Source organism: Capra hircus, chromosome 6 (assembly GCF_001704415.2).
Source record: "Capra hircus breed San Clemente chromosome 6, ASM170441v1, whole genome shotgun sequence".
Taxonomy (NCBI): Eukaryota; Metazoa; Chordata; class Mammalia; order Artiodactyla; family Bovidae; genus Capra; species Capra hircus.
Window position 1 is genome coordinate 85,274,438 of NC_030813.1, and position 24,138 is coordinate 85,298,575.

Consider the following 24,138-nt stretch of genomic DNA (forward strand, 5'->3'; position numbering starts at 1 on the left):
GTCACAGATCTGCAGGGGAAAATAGCAATGCAATAATAATAAGAGACTTCAGCATCCCACTTTCAACAACAGAGAAATCATCCAGGCAGAGAATCAATAAAAAAATAATGAAAATTATGAATGATGTGAAACTAGAAACCAAAAAAAGAAGAACACTGGAAATTTTAAGTGTAAATTAAACAATGCCCCCTTGAACAATGAATGAGTCAAAGAAGAAATAAAAAAGGAAATAAATAATAAGAAATATCTTGAAACAAATGAAAATGGAAACAAAAAAAGGCCAAAATGTATGAGACACAACAAGCAGTAATATGATACAAGTTTATGGTAATAAATGCACATAGAAAAAAATCTCAAATAGCCTAACCTGAAATATGAGGAGTTAGAAAAAAGAGAATACGTTAATATAAGGAAGGAAATATTAAATATTGGAGTGAAATAAATGAAATAGAAATCAGAAAAACAAATACAAAAGCAAGGAAACTATTGGTGACATTTCTAAGAAATCACAGTTGTAAATTTTTGTTATGTTTTACATTCTCTTGTGTGTGCGTATGTGTGTTAGTCAATCAGTCATGTCTGACTCTGTGCAACCCCATGGACTGTAGTTCTCCAGGCTCCTCTGACCATGGAATTCTCCAGGCAAGAATATGGGAGTGGGATCCATTCTCTTCTCCAGGGGATCTTATGGACCCAGAGATCAAACCCGAGTTTCCCGCACTGCAGGCAGATTCTTTACCATCTGAGCCACTAGAGAAGCCCCAAATTTATTTATTTATTTCCTTTTGGCTGCACTGGGTCTTTCTCTAGTTGCGGTGAGCAGAGGCTACTCTCTGCTTGTGGTGTGCAGGCTTCTCATATGGTAACCTCTCTTATTGCGGAGCATGACCTCTGGGATGCTTGGGCTTCAGCAGTGCACCTTGTGGTCTCTAGAGTGCAGGGTCAGTAGTTGTGGAGCACGGGCTTAGTTGCTCCGTGGCATGTAGGATCTTCCCTGACCAGGGTGTGAACCAGTGTCCTCTGCACTGGCAGTCAAACTGCTAACCGCTAGGCATATGGGAAGTCTCTTCTCCTTCAAGATCTTTTGCTTCGTGTGTTTTGATCTCTGATGTTAGGTGCATATATCTTTATAATTGATGTATACCAGCTTGGATTGGGAGTGCAGTGAGGCAGCAACTATCAGCACAAAGCTTCCCTACCCTGTTTGTTGGCAAGCCAGTACATGTGCACTCTTTGAGAACAGATTCTAAGCTTCTCTAGCCCTTCTATCTGTCTCAGCAGCCAAAAGGGCTTGTCTCCTCTGCATAAGACCTCAGGACTGGGATGTGCCGTCTATGGCTTCACTTACTTAATCCCCAGGGTAAGGGTCTGTCTCTGTAAACCTTCTCTTCCTTTCAGATCCGTTCCAGGGGCAGAAGTCCCAAACCTATGTTTTTACCCATCTTACCCAGTTACATGGAAATCTGTATTATATCATTGGTTGTTAAAGAGTTTTTCCAGTTTCCAATTAGTTTCCTGTGTGAACTGTTGTACATGAAGATGTATTTTTGATATGTTTATGGGGGTAGTGATCTCACTGTCCACCTACTCCACTATCTTAGTCCAATCCCGTACCATAAATTTAATTCCAACATCTTTAATAGGAAATGTTGTTATTTTTTTATTTATATTTGAAACACATTATATTTAAAAATACATCAAGTAAATGTGAAGACTAAAATTATTGTGGCAATTTTCTGATACATTTACATGATAATAGTTAATACAAATTGCATTTCACTCTATACAGCAATTATTTTTACTGCTTAACAATGTTAGCACATTCAGTCTTTCATCAACCTCATGAGGTAGTTAACACCAATTGTGTGCATAGCGCTGTTGTGTCCAACTCTCTGGGACCTCATGGACTGTAGTCCACCAGGCTCTTCTGTCCATGGAATTTCCCAGGCAAAGAAATAGAGTGGGTTGCCATTTCCTTCTCCAGGGGATCTTCCTGACTCAGGGATAAAACCTGCATTTTCTGCACTGGCAGGTGGATTCTTTACCACTGCGCCAACTGGGAAGCTCAGTTAATACCAATACCTAATCTGTATTTCACTTAACAGCTGAAATAATGTCATTGATTAACTTGCCCAACCCCACATATGAAACTCCAGTACTTTGCCCACCTCATACGAAGAGCTGACTCATTGGAAAACTCATGCTGGGAGGGATTGGGGGGAGGAGGAGATGGGGGCGATAGAGGATGAGATGGCTGGATGGCATCACTGACTCGATGGATGTGAACTCCGGGAACTGGTGATGGACAAGGAGGCCTGGTATGCTGCAATTCATGGGGTCGCAAAGAGTCGGACACAACTGAGTGACTGAACTGAACTGAACTGAACCCCACATAACTTTGTAGAAATTTTGCAGGGACTTAAATTTTGGCTATCTGTATTCCAAGTGCAACCTCCAAATCATTATGGTATGGTGGTTCCCCTTTCTGGGTTATAGTTATTTTCAAAATGTAACATTGACAGTTACATTTTAATTGTAATATTATGACAAAAGTGTAATTATTGTTTCTGTTATGTGTTAGTGCATATAATTTGCCCTTAAATATACTAGCTTCAGTTCAGTTCGGTTCAGTTCAGTTGCTCAGTCGTGTCTGATTCTTTGCAACCCCATGAATCGCAGCACGCCAGGCCTCCCTGTCCATCACCAACTCCCGGAGTTCATTCAGACTCATGTCCATCGAGTCAGTGATGCCATCCAGCCATCTCATCCTCTGTCGTCCCCTTCTCCTCCTGCCCCCAATCCCTCCCACCATCAGAGTCTTTTCCAATGAGTCAGTTCTTCGCATGAGGTGGCCAAAGTACTGGAGTTTCAGCTTTAGCATCATTCCTTCCAAAGAAATTCCAGGGCTGATCTCCTTCAGAATGGACTGGTTGGATCTCCTTGCAGTCCAAGGGACTCTCAAGAGTCTTCTCCAACACTACAGTTCAAAAGCATCAATTCTTTGGTGCTCAGCCTTCTTCACAGTCCAACTCTCACATCCATACATGACCACAGGAAAAACCATAGCCTTGACTAGATGGACCTTAGTCAGCAAAGTAATGTCTCTGCTTTTGAATATGCTATCTAGGTTGGTCATAACTTTTCTTCCAAGGAGTAAGTGTCTTTTAATTTAGAACAACAATAATCACTTTATCTCTCATAGTTGTGGGTGTTGGCTGGGCTTGGCTAGGTGATTATTTTGCATGGTGTCTCAGATGGTTACAGTCTTCTGATGATGGGTTGTAATCATCTGAATGACATACCAGGTGATTGATTTGGGAAGAGCCAAACTGGTGGAAGCCTGGAACTACTGGGATTTCTTAGGCATATCTATGTCTCTCTTCACCAAATGGTCATTTTAATGAAAACTTTGGATATGGTGAGTAGGGAGATAGAGAGTTGAGAAAGAGAGAGAAAGATAAACAGACATAGACATTAAGACAGGGACAGAAAGAAAAATGGAGACAGAAGGTGTTGTATTTCATAACTGTGCCATGGAAGTTAAGCTGAAACATTTGTGAGACAGCAACCAGATTTAACTAGCTTAAGAGAGAGGAAATTACTTAATGAGAGAGCTGTCATAGTACTTGTAGTTATGTCTCAAAAACACTACAAATCTAAGTATAGATGTATGCCAGTAGAAGTCCCTAAGCTATTGAAAAATTCATTTAGATATGAATGCTTAAACCACAGCAATGAAATTTTTGTGAGTTAAGATTTTGACATTGTAAATACAATGTGGTAATATATCTATTTATAATACTTAAAACATAAAATAGGTGTCCTAAAACAGGCCCTAATTTGATGTTGATATTATACCCAAATTTCTAGTCATTTCAAGTCTTGAATGAAAGTAATACATTGATAGCATGATATTAAAATCTTAGGACTTAATATCATGAATTAATATGTTGATTTCACCAATTATTTTTAAAGTCACATAATTAATAAATGAAAATATAATTGTGAATATCAAATAATGAAATTTAGAGAATAAAAATTTAAGTTCCCATCATTGGAAATTAGGTATATTCTTTAAGATCATTTCCTCTGTGGTTATATAAATTTGCATATATTTAATTTTATTTCCAAAGGAGAGTGTCATGCTTAGGCTGTGTAATTCCTAGGACTTGTTCTTTATCTAGTGATGTGACATGGAGAGCACTCAACAATATTTCCTATTATCTACCTGTTTACTCTAGTGACCATATCACTCATACATACTTATGTTGTTGGTTTGTTCACTGACAGCCATTTAGGTGCTAGTGGAAGTATTCAGAATATAACGATGACCATACACAAGTCTTTCTGCCTGACAGATAACTAGATATAGAGTTGTAAAAACACCATATATTACTGCTTATTTATGGAATCTAGAAAAAATGGTCCTGATGAACCTACCTGCAGGGAAGGACTAGAGGTGCAGACATAGAGAACAGACATATAGATGGGGAAGAAGAAGGGGGTGAGTTCAGAGAGTAGCACTGACGTGTTTACACTGCGCATGTGTGCTCAGTCCCTCAACATGCCCGTCTTTGTGACTCCATGGACTGTAGCCCACCAGGCTCCTCTGTCCATGGGATTTTCCAGGCAGGAATACTGGAATGGGTTGTCATTTGCTACTCCAGGGGTTTTCCCAACCCAGAGATTGAATCTGCATCTCCTGCATTGGCAGGCAGATTCTTTACCCCTGTGTCAACTGGGAAGCCCATATATACACTCCCATGTGTAAACTAGACAGGGGCAGGAAACTGCTCTAAACACAGGGAGCTAACCTTGGTGATCTTAGAGGGGTGGGATCTAGAGTGGTGGAGTGAGGGGATGGGAGCAAGGCTCACAAGAGAGGGGATATATGTATACATATAGTTGATTTGTGATATTGTAGAGCAGAAACTAACATTGTAAAGCAAATATATTTCAATAAAAAACAGCAAAAGAAGAAAAACATATGTTCATTTCCAGAGAAGTAGTTCTACCATAATATTTGTTCCACAAATCGCTTGTAGGAAAATAACTAATTGACTTAATTTGCATTTCTAAAAGCATGAATAGCCTTTGTCATTTTTCATAGGTCATTGGCCATTTCACTTCTGTCAATTTGTTATTCATATTTTTTATTTATTTCTGTATTTTACTGTTTGACTTTTTGTTGGAGATTTGTAGTAGTTCTCACTGTACAATGACTACCAATCCTTTTTAGGTTGCCTGTGTTGCAGGATAGATTTGAGGAAGAATAGTTAAACCTACTGGGCTTCCTAGGTGGCACAGTGGTAAAGAATCTGTCCACAACGCAGGAGACACTGGTTCAACCCCTGGATTGGGAAGATACCCTGGAGTAGGAAATGTCAACTCACTCCAGTATTCTTGCCTGGAAAATTCCACGGACAGATGAATGTGACTGGCTATAGTCCATGGGGTCCCAAAAGATTTTGGACAAGAGTTAGCAACTAAACAACAACAAAATAGGAGGCAGGTATTAGCTGCTATATTTCTAATTACACCAATATTCCACTGGGAAATGAGTTAAACTGGATGAAGGCAAATGGCATGCCATGGTTTTAGATAAGAAGTGATGCTGAGGCTAGATGCACAGTAATAACCAAGAAGTTTTAGAGGTCTCACAAATGAAACAAAATTGTGAAATTTTAAACACAATTTCAATTATTGAACAGTATCTGTAGCAAAATAAGGCTATAATATTCTGCACCAAAGTAAGGATAAAATACTCTGAATATCTGCAAAGTAATAGAGATATTATAAATAGACTTCTCATTGTTCTTGTGTATATCAGTTCAGTTCAGTCACTCAGTGTTGTCTGACTCTTTCCTGACCCCATGAACCACACAGCAGGCCAGGCCTCCATGTCCATCACCAACTCCCGGAGTCCATCCAAACCCATGTCCATCGAGTTGATGATGCCATCCAACCATCTCATCCTCTGTCGTCCCCTTCTACTCCTGCCTTCAATCTTTCCCAGCATCAGGGTGTTTTCCAATGAGTCAGCTCTTCTCATCAGGTGGCCAAAGTATTGGAGTTTCAGCTTCAGTATCAGTCCTTCTAATGAACACCCAGGACTGATCTCCTTTAGGATGGACTGGTTGGATCTCTTCTGTCTATACACAACATGTAAAAAACTATTATGTTCAAAGGTTTCTTTTCATTATAACTTTTGAATTAAAAAAATAAATTTCAATATAGACCCATATAGTTTCATGTTTACTTTATTTTTCACGAGCTTTTCTCTTGGCATGACATATTTCAACTCATAAACAGAAAATCCCTTGAAAATAAACTTTAATCTGAGGTGCTGAATTGGGAAAAGTCATTTTGTCACAAGAGGATAGGATCCTTATCATAACTCCTTCTTGCTGGATGAGTTCCATCTATGGAGTAAACTTGCTCCAGTTCTCAGATACAGATATTCCCTTTTTTCCTTCTTTCCTGTTTTAGAAAACTTCCAGCAACAAAACAGACAGAACATTGTGATAATAAATACAACAGTTGCCACACAAACCAATAGGAACCCAATCATGTCCAGTGAGTGGTACTAGTACCAGGTGAGGTAGTGGGCGGCTGGCTGCAGATGCTTTGGTTCCTTTGTAGTAGATGGCAAACTCAGTCCAGAAGACTGCTTGGTCCAGGGGCTTTACAGGCTGATCATGGTGAATTCTTGATAGCCTCATAGCATTTTCTTTCTCTCTAAAGAAGAAGTACAAAGATACTAACATTGAAAGAAAGCTACTTTACATAAGCATACCAATGGCATAGATGGTTTTCAAAAAGAGTCATACAAATTCTTCAAGTAAATATACAATTATAGAAAAGTGAAAGTGAAAGTAGCTCAGTCCTGTCCAGCTGTTTGTGACCCCATGGACTGTAGAGTCCATGGAATTCTCCAGACCAGAAAACGGAAGTGAGTAACCTTTCCCTTCTCCAGGGGATCTTCCCAACCCAGAGATCAAATCCAGGTCTCCAGCATCGCAGACAGACTCTTTACCAGCTGAGCCACAAGGGAAACTACAATTACAGAAGTAGCAGTCTATTTTTAGTTGGGTCCTCATTGAAAGTTTGACTTTTAAATTGAAATTTTATGACTGACAGTTATTTAAAAAATGAAAATGGAAGGTCAGGTGGGAAACGTCAATCTTTTCTACCATAGGAATTGATAAGAGCCATTCCAAACACTGTAAGTTGGACAGTGGAAAGGCGAGTTCAAGATGATATTCTTGTGGAAGTATAATAGAACAGAGTAATAGTATAATAAAAAATGAAGTGACTCCTAACCAGTCCAGGTGCTTTGACTCTTCTCCATTCCACCATCTATTTCCTACCAGTGGACAAAATTACTTTTTGGAGATACCTATTAGGTTATTTCTTCTCTCTACTCAAAATTTCTGTCTGGCTTCTTATCACATTTAGAATAAAACCCAAATCTGTTCTTTGGTCCATAGTATCTTACATGCTCAGACCCCTGGTAATCCCTTCCTTGATCACTTTGTCAGGCACTCTGTTGTAGGCACATTGGACTTTTAGCTGTTTCTTGATGTTGCAAATGTTTTCTCACCTTAGCACCTTTGAACTTGCAGTCCCTTTTGTCCTTCTGGAATATTCTTCCCCACAACACCCTGGAGCTTGTTTCAAGCTCTTTATTGAAGTCTTTGTCTCAGTATTACGTTCAGAGTGCAGAGTGGCTTTTCTTGATCACATTAAGATAGTAGTCAATGGCAATTCTTCCATTGTTTTTGTTTGTTTCTTCACTTGTTTATTTTGTTATTTACTCTGTAGACATTTTAAAATTTGTTATATTTTCTAAAATAAACCTTTAAGTATGAAGCGTGTATGAAAACTGCACAAATTCCAAGTAAACAGCTCAAAACTAAAATAAGCTAGAAAATTTTCACCAAGTGAAACACAAATCTAACTCCTACCTAAATCAGGCTGTAGGGTATTATATACTCCTGATAGGCATTCCTTCCTGGTGGAAATTTCCAGTCACTTCTCTCTTCCCCAGATTAAGTACTAGCCTGACCACTAACACCATACAATGATTTAACTTGTGTACATATTGGAATCACATAGTATGTGGTTATTTGTGTCTGACTTGTGTAGATGTTGGTTGATTCCACTGTTGTATAGTATTCCCTTGTTTGACAGTACCACCAATTATTTATTCATTCTTTGATCATTGGGCATTTGGATTGCTAACAGCTTTTTGGTCATGGGGGTGTAATTATTCTGATATGCGTATTTTGGTTTATATATTTATACATGTTTATTAGTTATATATCTAAGAGTGGAATTGCTAAGAGAAGGCTGCATGCATGTTTAGGTCTCTTTAATATTGCTACTGCTAAGTCGCTTTAGTCATGTCTGACTCTGTGCAACCCCATAGATGGAAGCCCACCAGGCTCCCCCATCCCTGGGATTCTCCAGGCAAGAAAACTGGAATGGGTTATCATTTCCTTCTCCAAGGTATAAAAGTGAAAAGTGAAAGGGAAGTCGTGTCTGACTCTTAGCGACCCCATGGACTGCAGCCTACCAGGTTCCTCCACCAATGGGATTTTCCAGGCAAGAGTACTGGAGTGGGGTGCCATTGAATTCTCTTTAATATTATTAAACAGTTTTCTGAAGTGGTTTATTAATTTGTGTTCTCATCAGCAGTATGGAAATGTTCCTGTTTCTCCACATTCTTGTCAATGCTTGGTTGTGATAATTCTCAAATTTTAGCTTTTATGATGAAGTAAAAATGAAGTTAAACTTATATTTTCTTGATTACTAATGAAGAGGATAAAGTTGTACATATTTTGCGAGGAAGTGTAATCTTTGCATAGGTATTTTAATATATGACACCACCCTTATGGCAGAAAGTGAAGAGGAGCTAAAAAGCCCCTTGATGAAAGTGAAAGAGGAGAGTGAAAAAGTTGGCTGAAAGCTCAACATTCAGAAAATGAAGATCATGGCATCCGGTCCCATCACTTCATGGGAAATAGATGGGGAAACAGTTGAAACAGTGTCAGACTTTATTTTGGGGGGCTCCAAAATCAGTGCAGATGGTGACTGCAGCCATGAAATTAAAAGATGTTTACTCCTTGGAAGAAAAGTTATGACCAACCTAGATAGTATATTCAAAAGCAGAGACATTACTCTGCTGACTAAGGTCCATCTAGTCAAGGCTATGGTTTTTCCAGTAGTCATGTATGGATGTGAGAGTTGGACTGTGAAGAAGGCTGAGCACCAAAGAATTGATGCTTTTGAACTGTGGTGTTGGAGAAGACTCTTGAGAGTCCCTTGGACTGCAAGGAGATCCAACCAGTCCATTCTGAAGGAGATCAGCCCTGGGATTTCTTTGGAAGGAATGATGCTGAAGCTGAAACTCCAGTACTTTGGCCACCTCATGCGAAGAGTTGACTCATTGGAAAAGACTCTGATGGTGGGAAGGATTGGGGGCAGGAAGAGTAGGGGACAACCGAGGATGATATGGCTGGATGGCATCACGGACTCGATGGACGTGAGTCTGAGTGAACTTCGGGAGCTGGTGATGGACAGGGAGGCCTGGCGTGCTGCGATTCATGGGGTCGCAAAGAGTAGGACACAACTGAGCCACTGAACTGAACTGAACTGAATTGTAAGATTGAGGAAATTTCTATTTATTTTGCAAAATATTTCTTTTGATATCATGAATGGATGTTGACTTTTATCAATTATTTAATGATTGGACTGGTCATAATATTTTTTTCTTTTATGTTGACAATTTATTGAATTATATGACTCATTTTTGTACATATAAACAAACAAACTTTCAATCCTGGAATAAGTCCATTTTGATCATGGTGTTCTGTACTTTTTATATGGCATTCTAGTTCTTTTGTGTTTTATTTATGGAGGGAATTGTGTTAAATTTTTTTCTTTTCTTGTAATATCCTTATCTGTTTATGATATTAGGGATTATGGCCTCATAAAATGACCTGGAAATTGGTAATATGTTTGAATTATCTAGAAGAGTTTGTGGAAGATTGATAGTACTTATTTTCTTAATTATTTGGAAATATTTACTGATGAAGGCATCTGACCTGGGAATTTCCTCTGTGGGAAATTTTGACAGTTTTAATAGATTCAATAAAGTTCAGAAATATTTAATTATTAAAAATGTATTCTATTAAATTTCATAAAATATTGTGTTTCAGAGGACACTGGCAAGAGAAAAATAACTTACTGATGGAGAGTATATTTGCAAACCATATATCTGAAAAGAGACTTGTGTATATGACACATGAGAGTTTTAATAGCTCAATAATAAAAAAGACAACCAAATTAAAAAGTGAATAAGGGATTGGAAGAGACATGTCTCTAAAATGATACAAATGGCCAATAAAATATGAAAATAGTCTCAGCATTAGTAAACATAAGGAAAACGTAAATCAAGACCAAAGAATGATCATATTCATTACCATGCCTATATTAAAAATTATAATAGATAATAACATGTGTTGGCAATGATATGAAGGATTAGAATTCTCATACACTGTTGGTGAAAATGTAGAATGATGTGACCACTTTGGAAAAGAATTTGGTAGTTTCTTATAAATATAAAATTATCCTATGACCCAGTGCAATAAAAACCTGTGTTCACACAAACATGTATAACACTGTTTATAGGCTCTTTTCATTATAGACAAAAGTGTAAAAAAACAGACATGTCCATCAATTTATGAATGTATTAATAGAATGTGGTATGGTATGAATATACTATAAAATAGTATTCAATAACAAAAAGTACTGGTACATGCTGCAATATAGATCTAACTAAAAACTTTTTCCTTAGAAAAAGAAGTCAGTTGTAAATGACCACATATTGTATGATGCTATTTAAATAAAATGTTCAGAATAAGAAAACCTATCGAGACAGGAAGATTACTTATTCTTAGTATTTTTAGAGTTTCAGAAATTTTAAGCATTGAATTGAAATAATCTTTCTTATTTTTCAGTCTTCTATGGATGGGCTTTGTATGCTCAGTCACTCAGCTGTGTCTTAACTCTTTGTGACTGTAGCCTACCAGGCCCCTCCACCTGTGGGATTTTTCAGACTAGAGTACTGGAGTGGGTTGCCATTTCCTCCTCCAGAGGATCTTCCCAACCCAGGGATCAAACCCATGTCTCCTATCTCTCCTGCACTGCAGGCAGATTCTTTACCACTGAGCCATCAGGGAACCCTTGTATGGATTCTGTCACACTTTAAAAAATGCATGCTTGTTACAATAAGCTCTATAGAGTTCAGATTTCTTTCTTTTCTTTTCTTTTCTTTTTTTTTTGCATGGAAAATTGTTGAACTGATTAGTTGCTCTTTTGGAGAAGGAAATGGTGCCCCACTCCAGTATTCTTGCCTGCGGAATCCCATGGACAGAGGAGCCTGGTGGGCTATAGTCTATGAGGTCACAGAGTCGGATACAACTTAGCATCTGAACAGCAGTAGTTGCTCATTAAATCAGTAGGATTAAAAAGCAACTTTGAAACAACTGGTTGAATGTAAAAGTGAAATTCAGATTGGTTATATAATTTTAAGTATTTTAAAATTAGCCTCTTAATAAGGGAAATAACATATTACTGTTGAAAAGAGAACTTATTGATCTATAGATACTACCAAGTTAAAGAAATGCTAATACATACTATGGGTCATAAATGACAGTCTTCAGTGCACTGAGCAAGTCTGTACTTGACATGGTGTTCAAGTCTAATAGCTGTTCCTTTGGCCTCCATGTGAGCAGTATTATTCGGTTGGTCAACAAACATAGGGAGTCCCACCATGGGAATCGTAAGGTAAATGGCTCAGAGATGCCATTGCCACCACCATGAGTGATAAAAGCTTTGGTTTTCGGGTGACCTAAGAAAGATTCTGTGGAAAATTCTGAAAGAGATGGGAATACCAGACCACCTAACCTGCCTCTTGAGAAATCTATATGCAGGTCAGGAAGCATCAGTTAGAACTGGACATGGAACAACAGACTGGTTCCAAATAGGAAAAGGAGTGCGTCAAGGCTGTATGTTGTCACCCTGCTTATTTAACTTATATGCAGAGTACATCATGAGAAACGTTGGACTGGAAGAAACACAAGCTGGAATCAAGATTGCCAGGAGAAATATCAATAACTTCAGATATGCAGATGACACCACCCTTATGGCAGAAAGTGAAGAGGAGCTAAAAAGCCTCTTGATGAAAGTGAAAGAGGAGAGTGAAAAAGTTGGCTTAAGGCTCAACATTCAGGAAACAAAGATCATGGCATCCGGTCCCATCAATTCATGGGAAATAGATGGGGAAACAGTGAAAACAGTGTCAGACTTTATTTTGGGGGGCTCCAAAATCAGTGCAGATGGTGACTGCAGCCATGAAATTACAAGACGCTTACTCCTTGGAAGAAAAGTTATGACCAACCTAGATAGTATACTCAAAAGCAGAGACATTACTTTGCCGACTAAGGTCCGTCTAGTCAAGGCTATGGTTTTTCCAGTGTCATGTATGGATGTGACAGTTGGACTGTGAAGAAAGCTGAGCGCCGAAGAATTGATGCTTTTCAACTATGGTGTTGGAGAAGACTCTTGAGAGTCCCTTGGCCTGCAAGGAGATCCAACCAGTCCATTCTGAAGGAGATCAGCCCTGGGATTTCTTTGGAAGGAATGATGCTGAAGCTGAAACTCCAGTACTTTGGCCACCTCATGCGAAGAGTTGACTCATTGGAAAAGACTCTGATGGTGGGAGGGATTGGGGGCAGGAGGAGAAGAGGACGACCGAGGATGATATGGCTGGATGGCATCACGGACTCGATGGACGTGAGTCTGAGTGAACTCCAGGAGATGCTGATGGACAGGGAGGCCTGGCGTGCTGCGATTCATGGGGTCGCAAAGAGTCAGATACGACTGAGTGACTGAACTGAACTGAACTAAAGAAAGATTTCCATGAGAACAATAAATTCTGAGTCCCATGGTTAGAAATAGAAATTGACAGTATAAGTCAATAAAGAAGGCAATGCTTTCTGCTGAGGATTGCTATGCTCATGGGATCATGCAAACTTTTGTGAATTTTCAAAGGAAGTCTGTCTGAGGAAATGAGGGAAAGCTATATATTAGAGGGGATGTTAGTACAGAGTTGCTTTGTCCAGAGGACAAGTGTGGACTGATTCTTGATTTAAAGAAGACCGTGTTCAAAATCATGGAGATGAAGAAACATTGTTTCTTAGGAATAGAGGGAATGATTTGTTCTGATAATGTATGGAGAATCTCAGGGGGCATTTGGCAATAGAGGAAAAATGATGGATGTGCTGTTTACAAAGTCATCTTCTATTAGCTGCACTTTTATTTTTAGGCAATGTGAGTTAGAGGGAAAGTATGGATGTTTACTATAAAGAAAGCTGAACAATGAAGAACTGATTCTTTTAAATTGTGGTGTTGGAGAAGACCCTTGAGAGTCCATTGGACTGCAAGGAGATCTAACCTGTCCATCCTAAAGGAAATCAGTCCTGAATATTCATTGGAAGGACTGATGCTGAAGCGGAAACTCCAATACTTTGGCCACCTGATGTGAAGAACTGATTCATTTGAAAAGACACTGATGCTGGGAAAGATTGAAGGTGGGAGGAGAAGGGGATGACAGAGGATGAGATGGTTGGATGGCATCACCAACTCAATGCACATGAGTTTGAATAAACTCCAGGAGTTGGTGATAGAGGGGGAGGCCTGACATGCTGCAGACCATGGGGTCTCAGAGTTGGACACGACTGAGTGACTGAACGGAACTGAACCTCCCATATAATCTTAGATAAAAGCACTACAATAGTAGTAAAGCTGAGATAGAAGAGTGGGGAGACAAGAAGACCAATCAAAAAGCTATCGAAAGTTTATAAATGACAGATAATTATCATCAAGTGTTGATGTTTTACCTTTCTGTTCCACTATTGTCCTTGAGATTTAATTAGAACTTAGTATTTTTTTGCCATCTTCTTACCAAGAAGATAATTCTGTTGGATCCACTTAAAAAGCTGAGTGTTGTTTCCCAATGTATCTGGTTTCTTCCCACTGAATCTCCACACAACCTATAAGACTAAGCAAAGACTCAACTCCATGAATAAGATTACAGTCTCAGAGCATTTTAGAAGTTAAAATCTAGTAAGAAGTCATCTTGCCCCACTTCTTTCAATGAACAGATGTGGGCATTTCTTCTCAGGAAAGTTAAATAATGTTAAATAATAGTTCAAAAAAATCAAGCAGTAAAAATCTGGGACCCTGTTGATCAACTTATCATTTCGTTTACTACAACATGCTATGACTAGTTTTAAAGACTTGAGGGAAATTAGCTTGTAAATAATGTAATTTAATAGTTAAAAGCATTCAAGAATCAACCAGAACTGTAGTGTATACAAAAGTTGACTGAAATTTCTGCAACTTCATTTCATGTGACTATCTTATATAACAAACCTGTGGTTTGACTCTAGAAAATACTTTGTTTGCTCAGCAGTTTCTGAGAGAAATCGGTGAAGATTTGCTTATGTTTATTTTCTCCATGAAGCATTTTGATGGAAATGTGTATCTTTCTATTTTATTTTGTGAGCTTTATTATACTTTCTTCTATGTGGTATAATGAGATAAAATTTCTTCAACTAGTAGAGAGAATATAAATTATTTTACACTGCATATTGGTAAGTCACTTCCTATAATCTTTGAAGTATAAAATTTCTAAGACGTTATTTTATTTTTTTCCTCTAAAGGTATTAATAGTGGAAATATCCATGCACATATTTTGTACAAAGCTAGGAATTGCAGAATAATAAAAGCAATAAATTTTTTTAAAAAAGAGAGTGCCGCATTAATTTTCATTGATTATTATAAACTGAAATAAGCAATTTAGAAGTTTGTGTTGTTAAGAGATCTAATTGCATTTTTTATAATAGAAAAATACTAATTTAGAATGTATCAGCCATGCTATGTCTACCCCAAAGAAATCACTGATGCTGAAATTCTCATTTCTCAATGGAATGAAATACCCCCAAATCCTAGATTAGTGGAATAATGTTTTTTATGTTTAAGGCACATAACTGTATATTACTTGTCAAGGCTGTCAACATGAATCCAGGTCCTCAAAGATGAAAATAGTAAGGGTTGTTTGGGTTAGTTTAGGGCAAGTAGTTCACAGCTAGTGAACAAGTACTGATGGATTTATACTGCCATAAAAATAATGATAGGACTTTAGCAGGAAGCACTTCTCTCTAATTTTTTCTCCGCTAACACTGACTCTTCCATGCTTCCCAGTTTTTGCCTCTTCTCTTCCTCCTCACCTCTGAGAAAGTAGTTGTTAATCCAGTCAGTCAGAATAATATGTTGATTAGGTCAAGATGCTAATGGCCAGGACTAAGAGACCTTAAGACTTCCCTGGTGGCTCAGACATCTGCCTACAATGTGGGAGACCCAGATTCAATCCCTGGGTTGGGAAGATCTCCTGGAGAAGGAAATGGCAATCCACTCCTGTACTACTGCCTGGAAAATCCCATGAACAGAGGAGACTGGTAGGCTACAGTCCATTGGGTCGCAAAGAGTCGGACACGACTGAGCGAATTCACTTCACTTCACTTTCATAAAAGACCTTAAAGTTGGAGCCCAGGCCCCTTCCTGTCATCTTTTTCTGCTTTAACAGGAAAAAAAAAAAAAAAAAAACCTAGATCCCAGGCTTCTCTCTTGCTCTTTTCCTCAATGAATGATTTTAAGACACATGCTGTTTTCATCTTGGGAAAAGAGGGAGCAGGAGTAGGAGGAAGGATTTGAATCTTTATGCTCCAACTCAGTATTTTTCAAAATTCTATTTTAAATATCAAATATCGAGTGGAGTTACCAAGTGAACTGCAATAGGATACCTCTCAGCTGCTCAGAACTCCCACAGTCCCCCCCAGGAAGTCCTCTGGGAAGCATTGTGATTTGTGGGGCAAGATTTGGATGTTTTTGTGTTCTTACTATTAACTTAATAGCACTAGAATCTCAAAGATAATCTCTAAGATAGAAATGTCTTTCAGAACAAAGTAAAACTTGAATTGGAACATTTAAGCACGTGTCCCCCTTGTTCCATTTTAAAATTCAACTTCCAAAGAAAAAACAGATATACCAATTCATTTTGATGTAACCATGTTATGATATTCTCTGTTTCTCTCCCCTTTGCAAAAAGCATTCTAATGGACCTGCTCCATAGTTTAAAGAGATTCATTCAGTATCATGCATCGAACCTGGACTGGGGATTTGTTTCATATATGATATTATACGTGTTTCAGTGCCATTCTCCCAAATCATCCCACCCTCTCCCTCTCCCACAGAGTCCAAAAGACTGTTCTATACATTGTGTCTCTATTGCTGTCTCGCAATTTTCAGGACAGGTCTTCTGATATATTGACTTTCCTGATTATAATGCTACCTATGATAATATAAGGGTAATGGTGCTTCCCTAGTGGCTCAGATGGTAAAGAATCCACCTTCAAGGCAGGAGACCCAAGTTCAATTTCTGGGTAAGGAAGATCCCCTGGAAAAGAGAATGGCAACCCACTCCCATATTCTTACCTGAAGAATTCCATGGGCAGAGAGGTCTGGTAGGCTATAGTCCATGGGATGGCAATGAGTTGTACACAACTGAGTGACTAATACTTTCCCTTTTCCCTTTTTCATGATAATATGAACAGATTAAAGGTTACATATAATTGCTTTGGTAAAAGAAGAAAAGCATTCTTGTTAAATCATCTCTATATAATTAAATAAGAACTCTCAATTTATTAACCATGATTTATTATTTATTTATTGGTGTTTCAAATTCTCAATACCCACAATTCCCTAAATTTAAGCCTCAGCTAAGACTCTGATCTATTAAACTTCTCATATTATAGTAATTATCTGAAAGAGACAAAGACTGCTGAAAGTATTTTTTCTTGTCTTGAAAGTTTATTTCTTTTTTCTTCCTATCTCATGCTCTGATAATACTGGGTATGCTACATTAATTTCATGTATTTTAAGAAAATAGCTTTTCAAAACTTCCCATAGCTTATTTTCCCTATTTTTATTCAAAACTTAATGAAATTGCAATATTATATATTATCATTATTTTTATATAGGATGTTTAAATGTTGGGTATAAATTTGATTTTATTTCTGATCTTGGCCAAGATATTTTAAGGATACTGATGCTATGACATACAGTGAATGTGACAGATTTTGCCTATAAGCTATTTATTTTTGGTGGATTTTATGCCATGAGAGTGTGACTTATTGGGTAAAACATCTGATAAAGCTATCTAAGACTAATTATGGTTTATGACATTAAGTTAAGAAAACTTTCATTTACATTTTTAAATGTGGATCCTATAGTGCAGATTTTGAACTTGGTCTTGGAGAAGACTCTTGAGAGTCCCTTGGATAGCAAGGAGATTAAACCAGTCAATCCTACAGGAAATCAGCCTTGAATGTTCATTAGAAGGACTGATGCTGAAGCTGAAGGTCCACTACTTTGGCCACCTAATGCAAAGAACTGACTCATTAGAAAAGACCTGATGCTAGGAAAGATTGATGGCAGGACAAGGGGATGACATAGGATAAGATGCTTGGATGGCATCACCATCTCAATGGACATAACTTTGAGCAAGCTCCAGGAAATGATAAAGGACAGATAAGGATGGCATGTGGTAGTCCATGGGGTGGCAAAGAGTCAGATATGACTGAGCTACTGAAAACCTCCAGCAGATCTCCTGACTCAGGAATTGAGCCCACATCTCCTGTAGCTCTGGCATTGGCATGTGGTTACTTTATCACTGGACCATAAAGAATCCTGGACATCAAAGATTTGATGCTTTCTTGAAACTCAGCATTCATAAAACTATGATCATGCATCTGGTCCCATCACTTCATGACAAATAGATAGGGAAATAATGGAAACAGTGAGAGACTTTATTTCATTGGGCAATCACTGCAGATGGAGACTGCAGCCACAATGTTAAAAGACACTTGCTCCTTAGAAGAAAAGCTATGACCAATCTAGACAGCATATTAAAAAGCAGAGAAATTGCTGTCAAAGGTCCGTCTAGTTGAAGCTATGGTTTTTCCATAGCTTTCCATAGTAGTCATGTATGAATGTAAGAATTGGACTATAAAGAATGCAGAGTGCAGTGAACTGATACTTTTAAACTGTGGTGTTGGAAAAGACTCTTGAGGGCCCCTTGGACTGCAAGGAGATCCAATCAGTCCATTTTAAAGGAAATCAGTCCTGAATATTCATTGGAAGGACTGATGCTGAAGCTGAAATTCCAATACTTTGGCCACCTGGTGTGAAGAACTGACTCCTAGGAAAAGACCCTGATACTGGGAAAGATTGAAGGCAGTGGGGAAGCGGATGAGAGAGGACAAGATGTTTGGATGGCATTACTGCCTCAATGGACATGAGTTTGAGCAAGCTCCGGGAGATGGTGAAGGGTAGAGAAGCTAAGCATGCTGCAGTTCATGGGGTCAAAAAGAGTCAGACATGACTGGACACTGAGCAACAACAACATTGTGCAGGTTAATACTAAACCAGTCACTTTCTCCTTGGTATTTACCTTACTGTATTTGTTTCCAAGCCTGGTTAGTGAGATTAGGCAGTTTGAAAAGTGAAAGTTGAAAGTTAGTCTCTCAGTCACATCTGACTCTTTTCAACCCCATGAACTGTAGCCTGCCTGGCTCCTCTGTCCACGGAGCTCTCCAAGCAAGAATACTGAAGTGGCTTGCCATTTCCTTCTCCAGGGGGTCGTCCCTACCCAGGAATGGGATCTGAGTCTCCTCCATTGCAGGCAGATTCTTTACCAACTGTGGTACTAAAGAATCAGGCAGTTTACATGATTGAGATAGAACTATACCTAGTGAAATTAGGCATTGTGTCATGAGTACTAAGTAACTTCACTAAATTCCAACTCTTTGCACACCTATGGACTATAGCCTGCCAGGTTTCTCTGTCCATGGGATTCTCCAGGCAAGAATACTGGAATTGTTTGCTATGCCCTCCTCCAGGGGATCTTCCCTATCCCAGGATCCAATCTGTGACTCTTATCTCTCTTGCAATGGCAGGCCAGAACTTTACCACTAGCACCAATTCCTGAGAGAGGCTTATTTTCATGAGTTGTATTATCAGGATGCAATGATTTCTGGTCTGTTTTGTGTTGTGAAGTTCTTTCACCTCAGATAAGATCAGAAAAAATACTGAAATGCATTCATGAAGTTTTTGGAAAAAAATATGAGTTTGCCAGTACACACACACACACATACACACACACACACACCCCAAAAGGAATCCCTCCAGTCTAAATACTGATGACACTGCTTAAAAGTTCAAATATTATTTTAATGTTTTCTTCTTTTTTTGATTTCAGAGACAAATTCCTTTGGCCAAAAGTTCACTGAAAAAAGAAAGTCATAGTAGCCAATATTTATGAAGCACTATGTTTTCGCAGTGTGTAAGGAGAGTGAAAAATGTATACTGTCATGTAAGAAATGAATTGCCAGTCTATGTCCAATGCAGGATACAGCATGCTTGGGGCTAGTGCACGGGGATGACCCAGGGAGATGTTATGGGGAGGGAGGAGTGAGGGGGGTTCATGTTCGGGAACGCATGCACACCCATGGTGGATTCATGTCAATGTATGGGAAAACCAATACAGTATTGGAAAGTAAAGTAAAGTAAAAATAAAATTTAAAGGAAAAAAAAAAAAAGTTGGCTTAAAGCTCAACATTCAGAAAACGAAGATCATAGCATCCGGTCCCATCACTTCATGAGAAATAGATGAGGAAACACTGGAAAGTGTCAGACTTTATTTTGGGGGGCTCCAAAACCACTGCAGATGGTGACTGCAGCCATGAAATTAAAAGACGCTTACTCCTTGGAAGAAAAGTTATGACCAACCTAGATAGCATATTCAAAAGCAGAGACATTACTTTGCCGACAAAGGTCAGTCTAGTCAAGGCTTTGGTTTTTCCTGTGGCCATGTATGGATGTGAGAGTTGGACTGTGAAGAAGGCTGAGCACCGACGAAATGATGCTTTTGAACTGTGGTGTTGGAGAAGACTCTTGAGAGTCCCTTGGCCTGCAAGGAGATCCAACCAGTCCATTCTGAAGGAGATCAGCCCTGGGATTTCTTTGGAAGGAATGATGCTAAAGCTGAAGCTCCAGTACTTTGGCCACCTCATGAGAAGAGTTGACGCATTGGAAAAGACTCTGATGCTGGGAGGGATTGGGGGCAGGAGGAGACGGGGACGACAGAGGATGAGATGCCTAGATGGCATCACAGACTGGATGGACGTGAGTCTGAGTGAACTCCGGGAGTTGGTGATGGACAGGGAGGCCTGGCGTGCTGCGATTCATGGGGTCGCAAAGAGTTGGACACGACTGAGCAACTGAACTGAACTGAACTGAAGGACTTCATGTACATGCGATCTAAGTCGTTTTAATTGTGTCCACTCTTTGGGACCCTATGGACTGTAATTTGCCAGATTCCTCTGTTCTTGGGATTCTCCAGGCAAATATGCTAGAGCGGGTTCCCATGCCCTTTTCCAAGGGATCTCCATGCCCAGGGATTAAACCTGAGATTCTTTACCACTAGTGCCACCTGGGAAGCCCAAGGCCTTTATGTATCTGGTGGATTATTTTTATTCTCAGTGGTTATGGTCTATAAAGTAGACCATACTTTTCTTCCTTTATTCTCATGCATCCATATTTTTTTTAATTTTTTTTAATTTTAAAATCTTTAATTCTTACATGCGTTCCCAAACATGAACCCCCCTCCCACCTCCCTCCCCATAACATCTCTCTGGGTCATCCCCATAACATCTCTCTGGGTCATCCCCATGCACCAGCCCCAAGCATGCTGTATCCTGCGTCAGACATAGACTGGCAATTCGATTCTTACATGATAGTATACATGTTAGAATGCCATTCTCCCAAATCATCCCACCCTCTCCCTCTCCCTCTGAGTCCAACAGTCTGTAATACACATCTGTGTCTTTTTTGCTGTCTTGCATACAGGGTCGTCATTGCCATCTTTCTAAATTCCATATATATGTGTTAGTATACTGTATTGGTGTTTTTCTTTCTGGCTTACTTCACTCTGTATAATTGGCTCCAGTTTCATCCATCTCATCAGAACTGATTCAAGCATCCATATTTTATAGGAAAGATACTATGGCAGAATTTGCTTTTTGTATATTTCTTACCTAACATAGTACCATATATTAAAGCACCAGATTCCATCAGTTCAGTTCAATTCAGTCTCTCAGTTACATAGTCTTTGAATACTCTCATATATTTCCAATTTTAATATGGCATTATCAGAATTTGATTCTTTTAGATATTTCATTGCAATTTACTTTAATAAAGTATTAGAGATAACTCCCACATCACCTCAATCTAAAGTGTGTTTTGATTTGTACTTTATTATATGTGATTGTTTAACATTCGTATTTTTTCTGGCTGACCAGTCTATAAGATCCCCAAGGACTACCATTGTGTCTCTCCCTTTCACCCCTCCTTCTTCAGTACAGAGTATAGAATCTGGCATCTAGCAGACAAAGAATACACATTTGTTGAAAAAATAATATTTCTCATGTGTTGGAGACTTTATCATAGTGACTATTTCCACATAATCTTGCACTTCTCTCATATTTTTATGACTGTTATATAATCCAGAATATTCAGTAATAATGAAACATGAAACACACAGTAAGTGAAGGAATGGTGTGAACAAATTTTATATATAGCCCATGTTAGTTCAATAAGACAATATTTGGACTGGGAATGGAAAACTCCCTTCAAGATCAAAATTTTACATTATGCAGGGGTTTGGCAAGTTCTCAGTGAAATCTTCCAACAAAATCAAATTTGGTAACGATGGTTGGGGAAATTCAAAATCTCAAGAGCTTATTATCAACCAAAAATCAGTTTTCTCATTAATTCACAGATTGTAGGGGGTCTTCCTGTAGTGGAAGATAAAAAAAGGAATATATGGAAATTTGTGAATATATATCCATTTTTCTTAGATGATACAGCAATAAAGCTTCTGTGCTGTGTAGGCCAAGATGAACAAATAATGCCAGTGTTTTACAATTTGAATAAACATATATAGAGAAAAAAGAGAGGGAAAAACACATGTAAGTGAGAAACTTATATAGCTCATAATAACCTCTTCCCTTGGCACCTTTGAACCTTTCTAGGTTTATGTACTATTAAAGATTAACTCATATCACACGTTACAGGTTCACTATAGATTTTAATTCTAAGTCAATTTCCTTCTGTAATTATTTACATATGTGACGAATATTGCATTCTAAATGATCTTCTTGTTTTCCACTGTATAGCATTAGATTTGTATCACTTTCATGATATTTGTGCATTTTTAATAACATTCTGACATTTTAAACATTTTTTAAAACTAACTGAGGATCCCATCTTCCAGGGAGAAACCAGCATTGTGTGATTGCCATGCACCCATTAGCAGGCAAGCTTCTGATGCTAATAGATTAGAGGGAGGATTCTAAAATGGTGTTTGCCAGGGTTGGTGTCAGAATGGTGTAATGAGATCCCCAAAATGGCTACCACCAGAGCCACATCCCCAGGTGTAGTCCCAGCTGCACAATGCCTCTCCAGGAGATGCTCCAAGATCAGCAAGTGGTTCTTACCCAGATATCTTTCAAACCACTGACTCTTCCCTGGAACTCAGACTAAGTGAGATTTTGTGTACACCCTTTGAAAACAGAGTCTCTGTTTACAGAGTATCCTGTTTTCTCGAATGTAAGCCACCCTTGTTTTCAAAACCAGACATTCTGGGGTATAGCTTACCAAAATAGGGAGCTTGATGTGGGGGCTGAAACCACTATCTCCTGGAGGAGGACCTGTGATATTCCTCCTGTTTGTAGGTGGACAACCTAAGGTTTTGGGTCCCAGTTAGACTGTACCTCTGCTCCTCCTACTTGTCTTGTTGTGGCTCCTTCTTTATATCCGTCATTGTGGAAAGTCTTTTGGGCTAGTCTTCAGGTTGTTCTCAAAGATAATTGCTTTGTGAGTAGTTGTATCTTGGTGTGTCCATGCGAGGAGATAAGTCCAGGGTCTTTCTACTTCACCAACTTGATCTCACTCAGATAGGTATTGTTTTCTAAAGATTATTAATGACTTTCCACATTAAATATGGACCAACAGCATGAAGAATTTGCACTTCTCACACTTATTTCAATCTGGTCTTCAGGTCACCTAGTCAGCCACCAGAGGATCCTGGTTACTCATGATAACTTTTCAGAGTATAGATAAAGGCAAGAAGAGACACTCCAGTGGTTTAAGAAGCCTCTCTCAAGATGCAGATGTCACAAAGAATCAAAAGCCTTCCCTCTCATAGCTAAAGGGCTTCCCTGGTGGCTCAGAGGTTAAAGCGTCTGCCCGCAATGCGGAAGACCCAGGTTCCATCCCTGGGTCGGGAAGATCCCCTGGAGAAGGAAATGGCAATCCACTCCAGTATTCTTGCCTGGAGAATCCCATGGACGGAGAAGACTAGTAGGTTACAGTCCATGGGGTAGCAAAGAGTCGGACACGACTGAGCGACTTCACCACCACCACCACCTCATAGCTAAAGTCTCAACTTTTTTTCTGTATGTTTTGAAGAATAAAGCTTATTGTGGGACTAAATTTTTGAACCATCTCTGATCAAGAAAGTGTATGATGATCGAGATGCACTAAATGAAATGATGGCTTTTGATTCCATCTTTATGTTATTTATTTTTTCTCTCCGAGGAAATTTGAAACATTCTGACTGTGTAGATGACTACAATCTACTGGCAATGGAAGGCTGCTTGATAACTGCCTAAAAAGGAAAAAAGGATGGGCAGCTAAGGAACTATCTTTTGATTCAGTCTGTCAAGTGTGTTCCTGTGTCTAAATTTGTGTCTTTGGTCTCCAGAAAAATTATAAACATTGGAAAAACTAAAAGTAAATATTAAAAAGCACATTGGAATGAGTGATAAGGGAGATTCACCTGCTAAAGACTGATCAAAATCTTCCTTTTAGTATTTATAACTTGGTTAA

At 38.7% G+C, this 24,138-nt stretch overlaps 1 pseudogene; it reads right to left on the reverse strand.

Moving 5' to 3' along the window:
* On the reverse strand, nucleotides 6,392–23,071 carry LOC102174295 (annotated as a pseudogene).